The following is a 15466-nucleotide window of genomic DNA, read 5'->3' as shown; positions in this document are numbered from 1 at the left end:
CCTTAAATTCTGACTTCAATGGAAAAACCTGTCTGGAAGCCCAGGTCTGTATTCAGCGATGGCCAGCTTCCAGGAGAGTCCCTCCTCCAGAAGATGCACCCCTTCTCTGGGCTCTCTCCATTAGAACATCCCAATTCTGCCATCATCAAATGAAAGTCACCCTTTATGGTTTCTGTCTGTCCTATAGAGTTTGGTGGGTAAAATGAGCAATCACTACAATGGCTTTGGAGCTGAGTTCCTCAGACTTCCCTGCCCCAGGGATATTAGGGCTGGGGAAGGGACAGGGCTCTGAGCCCCTACTCCTTTCTTTCATCAGTTGCACCTGGACTTACTATTTACCATCCATTTCAGTAAAGTGGTCCATGAGTAAAACTCAAGTACAAACTAGCCTAATGCATTTTCCTAACAGGGAAACCGAGGCTTGAAAAGGCAGTAACTAGCTGAAGGTGGCTGTTCAGAGGTAGAGGTGGTGCTGTGTCCCTTAACTAACTTCCTGGAGTGCTCTCTGTTGCATACCCCAGTTTTCCATTAGTGTCTCCTCCCTGGGAGATCACCTCGACACTACCAGGGCAACCTGATGGTCTGAGGTTCACCAATTATAACAAATCTGTGCCTGTCATGGAATACCCCCTTCTAATCTGGTTTACTGGACCAACTCTGTCCTCCTGCCACACCTGTTCCTCCAAGGCCCTGTGGATTCCTGGTTAAGGCCACGAGGTTTAATTTAAAGCACAGAGGCCTAACAAACACCAGGTCTGTGGTGGATTGGGGCGATGAGATCCTGCATGGACATTTTGAACTTTCAGGGTGCTCACCCCTGTCACAGACAGCGGGGAAGCGCCCCTCCTGCTTCAGGACTCCATTCGGGGTTTCAGCAGAAGCTGCCTTTTGTGTTCACCCTCCAGGATCCAGTCCCCCTCTCCTTTGGTCTGCTTCCTGCCACTTCAGTGCTCCTGTGACATTAAGCTACTCCTGCTACTTCAGGCTAATCCTGCCATAGGAGGCTGCTCCTAAACTCTTGTGACCAGTCTTCAATTTTAGGAGAGAAGTTTCCATGGGTCCTGGTGCCTCCCCAGAGGGCCTGTGTCCTCTCTGTGTCCTCTATCATGTCAGTCGCTCTCTTTCAGCATGTTAACCATGCACCACACAGTCCTGAGCACCTCACGAAGGTCTGCAAAGCAATTGTGTGCCAGACGCTGTGCAGGAAGCTAACCTGGTCATCTCAGTGAGGAAGAGGTTGTGTGAACAAATGCTTTTGAGACAGTGTGGCAAACACAGTAAGACAGGGGCGGGCATGGTGCCCAGCTGAGCCCAGGAGGAAGCAGCAAAATCTGCCCCCAGAATTAGGGGGTGCAGCTCAGAGGAGCTGAAACCTGAGCCCAGCCCCACAGATCAAGTAGGCCCTGAGCAGAGGCAGATGGGGTGTTCCCCACAGAGGGCACAGCTCTGCCTGGGCACAAGTGTGAAAGAACATCCTGTATTCCGGGAAAGGCTGGTGGCTCAGGGGTGCTGGCATTCAGCTACGGACTGGACAGAGAGACATTTTCTGCTAAACAGCAAGCTCCCGCAGCTGCTCAGTCTGAGGGCATGAGGGTGGGGGAGGGCAGCGTAACCCAATCCTCTTATCAGATCAGCCAGCTCCATCCTGCCTCTGTTTCTTTCTGCTCTGTCCTCCACTTGTCAACAGCTCAGCAGCCAGGGCTTGTGGACCACACCTGCCATTTGTTCCGTGCTCAGCATGTGCTACAAGTCACATGGCTACAAATGTCTACTTGTCACCTGTTCCCACCCGATGATGGATTAGATAGGCTGTCTGACACAATGCCATCAAGAGATGGGCTTTTATGATCTTCCCATGTCAGGCCTGGGACGAGTTTAGAGCAGGGTTTTGTTTTGTTTTAAATCTGGGTCCATGGCTTTGGAGGACGTATGAGCATCCAGGACAGATTGGTGTGGGTGTTTTTTTTCTAGGGACAGGCTCCCAAGCTTTGTAAGAAAGGGTTGTGTGACCCTTTACATTGGAAGCAGATGCTGAATAAACCTGCCCAAGGGTGGCGCAGTGTTCTCACCAAGAGCACCAGGCAGTGGGTAGGGCCCTGAGCACCCACTGAAACTGGAAGGGTCAGAGCTGACCCTGCCTGGTCAGGTGAAGCTACACCTTTACAAATCCATTTCCTACCATATGAAATAGAGCAAAAATTGAGAAATTTGACAGAACTTGACTATTTAGTTTACCTATTATAATTGAGGTTTTAATTCTTAAGCATATTTATGTATTTTCATATTTTATTTCCTTTTTGTTGTTACCAGTGAGTTTCCCCTGATACTTGAATCTGGAAATGAAATACTGAGGAACTAAAGTAAACTGAGGGAGTGGGGTTTTGTTTGTTTACTTGCTTATTATACAATGAAATCAATAAATCACCCATGAGGCCCCTGGTCAAGATCAAATGCATATGACGCGTCTGTACTTCACTCCTATATTACTATGCCATATCAAAGGCAAGCTCACCAGGATCTCAAGAGGTTCAAACATGTTTTTCACTGATTCTGGGATTATGCCAAATCAAGCACAAGTCAGGATCTTTTAAAAGTAAAAGTAACCAAAAATAATTATTGAAGATGCCACCTGTGATTCCATAGTTGACTGATGCACTTTATGCTCTTGTGGAGGCAGGACAACAGCTCCAAAGGGGGAGCCAGCAAGGTTAAGGCCCAGCCACCTGTCCTAGGAGGAAACTGTGTCCCAGTCAACCCTATAAGAGACCCAGGAGGAGGGACCAAGGCTGAATGGAACCCGGATGTTGGAATTGAAGTCCATTAACAGGGTGACGCGGGGTGACAGAGCAGCCTGGCCTTTAGTAACCCTAGTGATTAAAATGGAAGCGTCATGGGGAAAGAGCAGAGGACAGGTGGTGAAGGAAAAGAAAGAAAAAGGATGACACCTTATTACAGAGACTCTCTTACCCAGGGAACCTCCCTTCTTATAGAGCCAACGGTATTCAATCACAGGGGCTCCGCCCTGATGACCTTCGCCAGTGACCCAAGGGCCCCACCACGGTCAGAGTAAGTTTCCACTGAGTACCTCACAACGGGAATAAACTTTCAACATGTGAACCCTGGGGACACACTCCAGCCATAGCAGGCACAGAACACAGACGGGACCACCAGTGGAGGCCACACACTCTCCAGAGGCAGACACCTGCTTGTCCTTGCCGGGAGCCTGCTCTGCCACTGGATCTGCCCTGTGGGCTGAAAGTGAGGAGGAATTCACGACCTGTGAGCAGCTGTCAGCAGAGGAATGACCGTGGTGGCGCAATCCCCGCTTCTCCAGGCCTTGGGCAGACTAACTCCAAGGTGAGGTGAGCACACAGCCATCTCTCAGCAGGACCCAGTGCCCGCCTCCCACGTGATGACTTGCCGGAGCCCACAGCTTTACCAGTTCCTCTCCTTCTTGTTTCTCATTTCCTTCCCCATTCCCTCCCCAGTAGTTTCTAGGATTATTTACCAAGAAATGTCTGGCACCCAGATCCTTTCTTGTCTTCGACAAATGCACTGTAAGACGGCAGCCACCCCTTCCCTCTGAGGAAAAGTGGGTGAGACAGAATCTCAGGGAAGAGTAGCCCCGGAACTGAGCTAAGTAGAGGGAGTCAGAGTGGGCAGGTCACTAAGAGGAGAATGAACCATGCCACTCAAAGTGCCTTGGAACCACGCAGGTCCCCGAAAGGTTCGCTGCAGGTCTGATGACAGAGTGCCAGTAAGCCTTCATCCATGACAGACAGAAACTAACCATGCAGAGCTTTGCTACAGGCGACTGGGAGGCACGTCTGCACAAAACCTAGTTCTCTTCTTAACCACAAGTTTTCTGTTTGTCCCGTCCAAAAGCTAAATAAGCTGTGCTTTGTCCCAGGCCTTTTCCAGACAGGCCAACCTAGTGGAAAACAAAGCACAAGGGCCCCTCACATGGAATTTAGCCTGGGGCCTCCGGAACCATGGAATGTTCTGACCTCTGGAAGGACCTGTGGCCTCCAGTTATCCAGGGACTTAGAGCTCATGAGCTTGCCCTAGGAGAGCAGGGGAACCGCATCAGCCCAGTCTATTGGTTTCCCTAGTGCAGCCAGCCTATGAACTCCAGCACTTACTAGTAACAAATGACATCAGGTGAGAGGGGCCACAGGATTTTATCTACCCGACCTGACTTGTTAATACGACTTGAAATGCCTTTCTAAGAATAGGCTAGAAAGTCATCAAGCTTCATATGTGACCTTTCTCCCTGTCTTCTCCCTCCATGAAAACCTACTTAGCCCAGGACCTTAAGGCTCAGATAAGAGGTACCATGATGCAGCCCCTTGAGGCCGAGGGCCTGGAAGCCCCCTGAAGATCTGCTGGTATAGCCTGCACTCAAAGACCAAAGGATCAGGAATCTGATGTGCACAGGCAACAGTAGCAGCCCACACACAGCTGCTCGGGAAGGTCAATGCCTGCACCACCCCCTCCTTCCCCTTTTTCACTCCATCCCCAGCCCCCCTACCTATTGGACGATACTGACCATGTTCAGGCCTTGCCCATTCTGTTTGCTGGCTCACATGCCAATGTCCTCGGTCACACCCTCACAGACACACCCCAAAGTGTGCTTTACTCATTTTGTAGGCCTCCCTCACTTCAGTCAAGTTAAAAACCAAAGTCAACTACCACCCTCTCTATATGCCAAAGCAACCTAAAGCCACACCCAGTCTGGCTTCTCTTAGCCCCAGACCACACATCCTGCCTGCTCAGTTGTCCCAGTGACACACAAAATGGAGACCCCCAACAGAACAGCATCTGCTGCCATCCTGCTTCCCAAGCCCTGAACATGACACCTGTGGAGCACTGCTCCACCGGGTTAGAAAGAAAGACGGAGCGGAACTTCATTTTTCTGTCTCACTAGCTCCCTCTTTCATCCAATCAGCAAGTCTTTCAGAGTCTTTCTCTTGAACACCGCTCTGACCATCATTTGTCCTCAGGTGCCCTCTCAAGGATCAGGTCACCATCTGGGATCACTGGAGCAGCCTCTGACCTGAGGTCTGTCCTCCATTCTTGTCACTATTTTTAGTGATAAAATCAGAAAAATTTAAAAAACTCACTTTTCTACCTCTTTCTTTTTCCAAGCACCGGCGGAGGCGTGTCTCTGCCCAGGGCCTGCCAAATAAGGCTGGGGACCCTTTTTGGGCAAAGGGTCCCTTACATTGGTTCTTCACTGCACTGAGACAGAAAATGTGGGCTGTAATGAGACGATGATAGGGAGAGGCCACACACTTGTCTCTGCTGCGTTACTTTCCTATTGCTGCGCAGCATATTATCACAAACCTAGTGACTGAAATAAGTGGAAGCTACACAGATGCATCACTTTTCCTGGGTCAGAATCTAGGCTTGAGTTCACTGGATACTCAGGGTCTTACCAGGCTAAAATCAAGGTGTTGGCCAAGTGTTCCCATCTTAAGGCTCAAGGGTTCTATCCAGGCTCACTGAAGGTTGGTGGAATTCACTTCCCCATGATTGTGGGACCGACTGTTTTCCTGCTGGTGGTCAACAAAACCACTCTCAACTCCTAGAGCCCAAGAATCTCTTGCCACACTGCTCCTCCTTGGTCTTCTTGCAAGATGGCAGCTTAATTCTTCAAAACCAGAAGGACAGTCTCCTGCACTCGGAGTTCCCTCATTCAGGGAGGACTCAGCCCTTACAGGGCTGAACAGGCTTGTCAGGCACACCCAAGATAATCCTCTTGATTAACTCAGTTACTCAATTTGGACCTTAGCTTATCTGCAAAATCTCTTCACCATTTACCTCATTTTGGGAATGAAACACACCATGTGGAGTCCTGTCCACACCCCGAGGGAAGGGAGTGCTGCAGGCCTGTGCAGCCGATTGAGACTAGGAATTCTGCCTGTCCTGTCCCCCTGGTCAAGCTCCCCAGGACAAGCAGCGCCTGCAGAGTCCAGATTCCCCCTGCACTGCCCTGGTGCCTGCTGTGGGGACTGTGCCATGGGTGGGACAGTCCCATACCCGAGAGCTATAAATGAAGAAAGGTTCTGCCCTGAGTCCACAGCTGGAAGAATGTTCCAGAAAGGGGAGGGGACAGTGAGGTGAGAGTTGGTTGGGACTTTACTACTTTCTCCACCACAGAAGAGGGGAAAATGGGGACTTATAATGATGTGAAATCACAAATTCTTTTGCCTACTAATTAGATTAGCTAAGGTGTTGCCTTTATCCCAATTTTCACCAGAGGCAAATATGGTTTCTAACCAAAGGAGATTCTCCAGGGGGTAAGAAGCAAAGGTTCCTTCCATCGTCTTCTGAGTCTGGGATCCAGGCCCCACTAAAGGGATTTCCTCAAGGTGCCTTTACTTCCATCCTTTACTCATCCAAAAGTCCTGTGAGATGCGTAGGTCGCCATTATTACACCCATTTTACACAGAAGGGAACAGAAGTTCAGAGAGGCTGAGTGACCTGGGCAGTCACAGAGCTATCCAGTACGGAAAGACAGGACGGGTGGCCCCTCTGTCTGGCTCCGGGGCTTTGCTGGTGGCGATTTGTAAAGTGTCATCTTACTTTTCCATCTCAGCCACTCTGCACGGGCTCTTCCTTGTCACTGGGTCTCTCCTGCTAACGCTTTACAGGGAACCCCCTCGCAGGTTTCATCAGCTTTGCCTGCAGAATCGTCGTGACTTGAAATCTACCCTTCTGTGAATTGCCTCTAAGTTTGCTCTTTGCAGCACATTGGAAAAGCCACCAACCCGCCAGTCCGTGAAAAGGAGCTTCTGAGAGCCACTCAAATCCTTCGCGACAGCTCTCAAGGCTCCCCTGACCTCCCACCATTCCCCCAGGACTTGATGTCCAGATCATTCATCATCCTACCTGTACTCCGGGCAGTCTTTGGTTAATCATTTTCATCTTAAAAATGAGATCCCCCAAATTGAAGAGTGATCTGCTAAGTCCAACTGCAAGACAGCCACCCTCTTGGCGTGGACACTGTATTGGCATCAGGCATGCCAAAATCACATTAGCTTTTTGAGTTTCCAGTGGCATCGTTCCCTCATATTTACATCACATGGGGCTGAAACCCTGTGCCTGGCTCAACTGATCTGACGTCAGGCAGAGCCACTCCATTCTGAATGCGTTGCTGAACTTCTCCTAACCCTTGTTCCAGCTCTCTTCTGGAACACCCTTAATTCCTCCTGAGTCGGAATCTGCAGTGCATGTGTCAGCTGCTCCACCTGTCCTGGGTCAGCAGCACGGCGCTAAGTCAGTTTTCTGTCTCTTTCTGTAATCATCAATCAACAGGCTAAAGAACATTCTGTGGGGTTTACTTGACAAGTTCAATAACCTGACAGTGTTTTTTTAAAGAGAAAAATTTTTAATATTTATTTTTCAGTTTTCGGCGGACACAACATCTTTATTTTTTATTTTTATGTGGTGCTGAGGATCAAACCCAGCGCCCCGCGCATGCCAGGCGAGCGTGTTACTGCTTGAGCCACATCTCCAGCCCACCTGACAGTTTTTTTTTTTAAATTATTCAGCCCTTAATTGCACAAGCATCCAGGCTTTGTGAAAAGTGAGATATGATATGTCTGTGACATTCTGTTTATTCAGGATTGTAGCTATTCTCTTAAAATGGAAATGAGATTAATGATAAATAATCTTTTCCTGGAAAATCCATGCTGATTCTTGGTCATTACTAACGATCACAAACCCACGGCTGAAAGTCAAAAGCTAATGTTTTGACAGGGACTGACACTTGGCTTAGTCTGTTTTGTGTTGCTACAACAAAATACTGGGGACTTAAAACTTTAAAAAGAAAAGAAGTTTATTTAGCTTGCAGTTCTGAAAATCCAAGAGCATGTCACCAGCATCAGTTTCTGGTGAGGACTTCAGGTGGACAGCATCACATCAAAGGAGTGCCTGTGAGGTAGAGGTCACTTGGTGAGAGAGAAAGCAAGTGAGGAAACTGAGGAAGCCAAACTCACTTTACACCAACCCACTCTTGCACTAACAAATCCAGTGCCAAAAAAACTAGCCTACTTCCAAAAAATGGACATTAGTCCCTTCCAAGAGTGGTGCCCCAATGACCTGGTCCCCCTTCTACTTGGCCACCACCCATAGATACCACTACATTGGGACCAAGTCTCCTGCACAAGAACCTTTGGGGACATGCCGTATTCAAACAATAACGATGCCGTTATAATCTTTCCTGGAATATGCAGTCTCCCTTCTTTCTAGAGATCTTTAGAATGGTCTGAAACCTTTCCACAGTCGTGTGGAAAGATTCAAGTATTCAAGGCCCATGTGTTAAAGGTTTGGTTCCTGGGGTGGTACTACTGGGAGGTGATGGAGCCTTTCATAGGTAAGACCTGGTAGGACATCCTCAAGTCATTGAGCCCCTTCCTGCTTCTCTCTTTGCTCCCTGGCCAACCATTCATGAGCTGGAACTTCCAAATCCGTGAGTCAAAATAAACTTTTCTCTTTATAAGCTGACAATCTCAAGTACTTTGTTATAGTGATGGAAAACTGATTAACACATTTATTTAAGTACACTTTTGAACCTTACCTCTATTAGCAATTGGCTTCTGTATTTTTCTTAGTAGATGTTTTTAAAAATTTAACACTATCCTATTAATTCAAAACATCAAATCAGTAAGATCCTATCAATGTTTCTAACTATTATTGTTTATAACTTTCATACTTCCAAAATATAGCCAAACATATCAAGGTTGTGAACTACATTTACAGAACTTGTAACCATGAAGAAAAAATTGGGGTGGATCAACAGACCTAGACTTTCTACTTGTTCTTATTTTAAGGTAATCTTTTCCTTTTTCTGAGGTCCTACAACTTTGTGTTGCAAATTTCTCTTTATTAAAATGAAGGTCTCCACATCATGTTGAGGTCTTAGCGGACCACAGGAGATGTGAATTCATCTGAAGCACAACTGGTCTTGGGTGCTGGATGACAGACACCTGGGCTTTGACACTGATGAAGTTCAGAATTAATAAAATGTGGACAACAAGAAACAAAGCTTATTTCTTATAATAACTGTGCATAGTTTGTTCAAATAGAACTATCCATTTTATTATAAAATCAGATATTTGTTGGCTCTTAGAAATATCTGGGGTTTTGTTAATTTTAAAGTATTTTTAAAAGGGGATGTGGCTCAGTGGTTAAGTGTCCCTGAGTTCAATCCCTGGTACAAAAAAAAAATTAAAATATATAGACAAATGCATGAAATGTATATGTAAGTGTAACACACGATTGCTAAGTTACCACCAGGCAGTCTCCCCTCAGGCCAAGAAATGGAACCTCAAGAGCACCACAGAAATCTCCTCTATGTTCTTGCCAATTAACCCCACTCCCTGCCACCAAGAAGTGACTGCGTCCTTTCCCAGTGGTCATTTTCTTGCTTTTCATTGTTGTTTTACTGCCTGCAGATGCCTCCCTAGACTACATATTGGTTTTGTCTGTTTTTAAACTATTTAAAAATGGAGTTATCTTGTATTATTATTTATTACATTTTTTTTTTTTGGCTCAGCCTTTTAAGATTCATCACACTGATGCATGTAACTGAAATATTTATGTTCTTGCTGTGTACTAATCCACTACATGAATATCCCAGATAGTGGGCATTTCATCTATCTCTAGTTTTCGGTAATTTTGAAAAATGTTGTTTTGAGCATTGCTGTTCATTTTCCTTGGCCTGTGTAAATACGTGCGTCTCTAAGGTACATGGGATATTCAGCTGTACTCAATAGTACAACACTGTTTGCCACAGCAATTTTACCAATTCACCTTCTTATCACTAGAACACGAGTTTCCAGCTCTTCACACCCTAACCAACCCGTGACACTGTCAGTCTTTCACCTTTTCCCATCACATGAGTGTGTAGTCGCAGCTCATTCTGACTTCAGTTTGTATTTCCTAGCTAACCTCCAGGTTAAGCACTTCTCACGTGTCCAGGGCCACCGAGGTAGCACTTCCTGGTCAGCACACGTTTAAGTCTTTACCCAATTTTTTCCTATCAGGTTGTCTACTTTTCTCATTTACTTTTAGTATGCCTTACAGATTCTGGACACTAGCCACTTAAAACTAATATATACAGTGCAACACAAGGTTCTCCCACTCCCTGTCTTTTACTCTTTATTATTATTATTATTATTATTATTATTATTATTACTATTATTTGTGGTGCTGGGGATTGAACCCAGGGCTTGTGCGTGCAAGGTAAGCACTCTACCAACTGAGCTATATCCTCAACCTATATTTTGATTCTTTTGATGAACAGAAATTTAACTTTAATATAACCCAATTTTTTCATTTTCCTTTTTATTAAGCACTTCTTAACATTAAGACATGTATCCAAAGTTATTAAGACATTCTCTTACACTATTTTCTATATCTCAGTCTTTAGCCCATCATATTGGTCTTTGTCTTGCTCTGTTCTGCTGCTATAACAAAACACCTTAGAGTAATTTATAAGCAACAGAAAACTATTGCTCACAGTTCTGAAGGTACAGAAGTCCAAGATCAAGGTGCCAGCGGCTTTGGTGTCTGGGCAGGACCTGTTTCTCAGGGATAGCCTCTCTGCGCCTCTACGTGGAAGGGGAAGGGAGCTCTTTTATAAGAGCCCTGGCCACTCTCAGGAGTGGGGGGCCCTCTTGAGCAGATCCCCCCACACCTGGCCTCACCTGTCAACACTTTCCTTTGGGCATCTGATTCCAACCTGTGCGTTCTGGGGGTGCCACAGCAGTCTACAGGATCCGACGTGTAGTGTGAGGAAGGGCTGCAGTCTCTGTTTTCTGCTATGGATCTCTGTCTATCATTTACCGAAAACGCTGCCCTTTACCTGCAGCTACTTCTGTCACAAATCAAGTTTGTGCATGTGAGATCTTTTTCTAAACTATTTTGTTTCACTGGACTATTTAAAAAAACCAAAAAACAGTTGCTTAGCTATCATACCATCTTGATAGCTTTAATATTATATCTTGATAACTGATAAAAACAAATCATTCTACATTTCTCTCTCCTCCACAAAAAGCAGCTTGTTAAATTCCATAAAATAAAACCTATTGTGGTTTTGATTGAGATGATACTGAATCTATAGCTTAGCTTGAGAGGAGATGACATTTTAAAAATATTGATTTTTCTAACTCATAAACATGATATAGCTCTCCTTTAGTCTTTCAAGCCTCTCAGTATGTTTTAATTTTTTATCTTTAGAAGCCTTCCCTAACATCTTTTCAAAGGTTTATTCCTAAGTAATTGATACTTTTAAAATTATACTTTTTGGACTGGGGTTGTGGCTCCCCTAGCATGTGTGAGGCCCTGGGGTCCATCCTCAGCACCACATTAAAAAAAATAAAGATTTTTTCAAAAATAATAAAATAAAAAAAAATCATACTTTTAATTGGTATCATTTTAAGTAATACTTTTAACTGCTTTTTTTTTTTTTCCTGGAATAGAGAAATACAACGATTTTTGTATATTGGTATTTTTGTTATCAGTGATGGTTTAGGTGTAGATTCCTTTGGATTTTTTAAGTGTACATGATGGCATCTGAGAAAAATAGTAGTGTTTTTCTGGATGTGCAGAGACAAGAACAGGCAGAGAGCAGTCGCAGAGCTGGTGCAGCAGCAGGACCCAGAACCCCAGGACCAAGGCAGGGACGCGGGGACCCCAGGACCAAGGCAGGGACGCGGGGACCCCAGGACCAAGGCAGGGACGCGGGGACCACGCTAACAATGCGGCAGCGCATCAGAGAGGGGAAGAGAAGGAATGAATCCGAGAGATGCGATTGGGGCTGCTGAAGTCTCTCCTCTGCAGATGAGGCTTGGTCCTGGGGGCTGAAGCAGCGAGCTCAAGGGGTACCAGGAGGGGCAGGGCGAAGACTGTGGGGGTGGGAGAGAGACTGAAAAACCTAAATCCCTAGAAGGGGCCTGAGTGTGGAGTGAAGCTAGACCTGGAGACAGACAGGTTGAGCGTGGTCCCATCCTCTAATCCTTGTCCTTCCACAAGCTGCACTCGTTCAAATCCAGTGCTGGGGAGACCAGGACCCCAGAGATATGCACAGAAATTTGGAGCTGTTTTACAAACATATTTTTAGAAACATTTTTTACAAACATATCTAATTACTAAACTTTGCCTGTTCTCCCTCTTTCTCCTGGTATTAACACAACTTCATTCTACTTCTACTTTCCAAGCTTCTTCAATGAAGTAGGTTAAAAAAATACATTGTACAGCCAAGCATGGTGGTGCTGGCCTGTAATCCCAGCAACTTGGGAGGCTGAGGCAGGAGGATAACAAGGTCAAGGCCAGCTTCAAAAACTTAGTGAGACCCTAAGCAACTTAGTGAGACCCTATCTCAAAATAATTAGTAATAATTATAATAATAGGGCTGGGGATATGGCTCAGGGGTTAAGTGCCCCTGGGTTCAATCCCTGGTACCAAAAAAAAAAAAAAAGTGTATCAGCTACATGTCATCCATTGGGACTAGAAAGCTGAATCCCTCAACAGCCCTCCTCTCCCCTCTGGTGACTCCCTCTCATGGACTCTTGCTGAGTGTGAGCAAAGCCAGACTGAAGTGGAATAACCTCTCCCACCAAAACCCTCCTCCCATTATATTCTGCCTCCTGGCTTGGAGAGGAGAATTTGGGAGGTGTTTGTAGAGAGAAGATGGAAAAGTCCATCCCTACCATAATGGGTCAAAAAATGAAAGAGGAATAGGGAGAGAGGGTTAGCTGTAGTCCCTGTGACAAATCAGTGCCCCTCTGATTCAAACTGCTTTTGATTCTCAGTGTTGTCCTCTTCTGAGGTGTGGTGTCACATAATCTCAGGCAAACCAGAGGCACTGGATCAGTGCAGATCATCCAGCATAAGGCTCCCACATTCCCATCAGCTCTGTTTCCTATTTCCTGTTTGACTGCGGCCTTCTCAGAACCAAAACACCCAACCAGAGATTCTATTGTAATTAACTGGGAAGCACAAATAAAAGTACTTGACTCAATTCCTGCAGGGCCACAGTAAGCGCTTCTTCCCTTCTTTGTCTGCCATAGAAATAGCTACGAGAGGTGGCAAGTTGGCGGCCTGTGTGGTGTGGTCAAGAGGTCCAGCTGAAGGATGGAGAAACAAATCTGGCTGAAGGAAGACAAGCAGCCCAGACACATCCAGCCTTTACCATTGCCAGGGACAAGTGTACTGGGAGGAAATAATTTTCTTTATACTTTCCAAAATATTGTAATTAATGAAGCTAGCCATGGTGGCTGGAGATTGAACTCAGGACCTGATGCAGGCTAGGCCAGCGCTCTAGCACTGAGCTATATCCCCAGTCCTGTGGTGGTATTTTTTGTAAAAGAAATCACTACTTATTGCTATATTAATCAGCTATTTAAATGAGAGCATTATTACTCTTAATGTTATCATATAACACCCATTAAGCTATCAGATTGTGCACACAAGAGTTACAGATGGCTGCCTTGCCCCTTGGGAGTTTTTATTCGGATGGGCAAATTAGCCAACAGTAATCAGGTGATCACTGATGTGTCCCTGAGATGAGGCAGCTGAGGCAGCCCTGGCCGATGGAGAAGCGCTGGCCTGTGACTCAGAACTCCCTGCTCCTGAGCCTTGCTGCACAATTAGTAGCACCTTGGCCTTACTAAGGTTCTCCCGGGGCATCATAGCATGATCATAATAACTTTAATTCGAAAATATTGGTTTCCCTTAACAAACAATGAACTGAGAACACGTCTTTTGCACACTAGGGAATCTGTCCCTGGTGCTTAGCACAGCGCCCTATCACAGGGGACTCAGTAAAGGTGGGTGAATACATTCTTGAACTAGCTGGAGGGCCCTAGACACATTTCTGTTTTCTCTCTATTCCTTAGTTCCTACATCTCCAAAATGAGAAGTTAAATGACCTCTAAAGTCTCCTTCGCTTTGTGCCTTGCACTTGGAAGGCCCTTGCCACACTCCCTTTTGCAAGCCTCCTGTTTGGGTTCCTGCTCCTTGGTAACCCCCACACTGCTGTCAGAGCTATTATCTCTGGTATGTTAGTTCATCTGACCATGTTGCTTCTTTGCTGAAGTTTTCCAAATGTGAGCCTCAGCTGGTCAAAGACCAAATTCCTGAACCTGGCACAGAATGCCCTTCATGTTGTGCCTCTGCAGTCCTCTCATCTGTCCAGTGACCTCCTCTCAATATTAAGCCATCTTGAGCTACTTAGAGTTCCAAATACTCCTGTTGACCTTTACAGTTCTAGAAAATAGGCGTATTCACAGAGCTGTCATGAAAATTACATAAAATAAGAAATGTTGAGAAACAGTAAATTCTAAATTATCTATTTAAACATTCATTTAATTATCTATTAACATTGCACATATTAAGATTGATGGACCCAGAGTGTATAAGTCAGCTTAGACTGATATAACAAAATACCATAGACTGGATGGCTTAAACATTGGGCATTGGTCTCTCAAGTTCTGGAAGCTGGTAAGTCCAAGATCAAGGTGCTTACAGATTCAGTGTCTGATAAGGACCCACTTCCAGGCCTGCAGATGCTATCTTCTTGCTGTATGCTCACATGGAGAAGAGGAGAGGGAGAGGGACAGCATAAAGCCCTCTGGTGTCTCTTTCTATAATCCCTTTGATGACCTCATCTAAACCTAATTGCCTCCCCTGGCCCTACCTCCAAATACCGACACTTTGGGGTTAAGACTCTAACATTGGATTGGGATGTGGAGCTGTGAGAAAATGCAAGAAGGTTCAGAGAAGAAATTATTAGGTTACAAGAGTCTTAACCCCATCAGTGAATTGGTCACCTGATGGGATTAACTGGGTGGTAACTGAAGGCAGGTGGGATGCAGCTGGAGCAGGTGGGCTCTGGGGCCGTGCCTTTGGGGTATATACTTTGTATCTGGTGATTAGAGTCTCTCTCTCTGCTTCCTGGTATCATGTCAGCTGCTTCCCTCTGCCACACCCTGCTCCATGATGTGCGGCTTCACCTTGAGCCTGAGGCATGGAGCCTGCTGCCTGTGAATTAAGACCTCTGAAACTGGGAGCCCTCAATACACTTTTCCTCCTCTATAATTGTGCTGGTCAGGTCTTTTAGACACAGCAGCAAAAAAAAGCTGACTAAAACACTGCGTCTCCAAAAAGAGAAGTTAAATGACCTCTAAAGTCACTTAGCACTAAGCAAAGGGGACAATGTTTGACAATGGCCTTTGGACACATGTCCAGGAACCCGTTCCAGTACAGAACTACAGTAGCAGGAATTTAATGTTCAGAACAAGGTATCCTGTACATTAAAAAAAAAGCTATATTTTGTGTGGTAATGAGAGAAATAAAGTTAAGGTTTATTGGGAAATTAGAGACAGGTAAAAGCTGGTTCATAGAGGAGTCCTGTATTTACCAAAAATAATGTGAATTTTATCTTATGAGTGAGGAG

Source organism: Marmota flaviventris, chromosome 15, assembly GCF_047511675.1.
Source record: "Marmota flaviventris isolate mMarFla1 chromosome 15, mMarFla1.hap1, whole genome shotgun sequence".
Taxonomy (NCBI): Eukaryota; Metazoa; Chordata; class Mammalia; order Rodentia; family Sciuridae; genus Marmota; species Marmota flaviventris.
Note: the sequence above shows the minus strand (reverse complement) of the source record.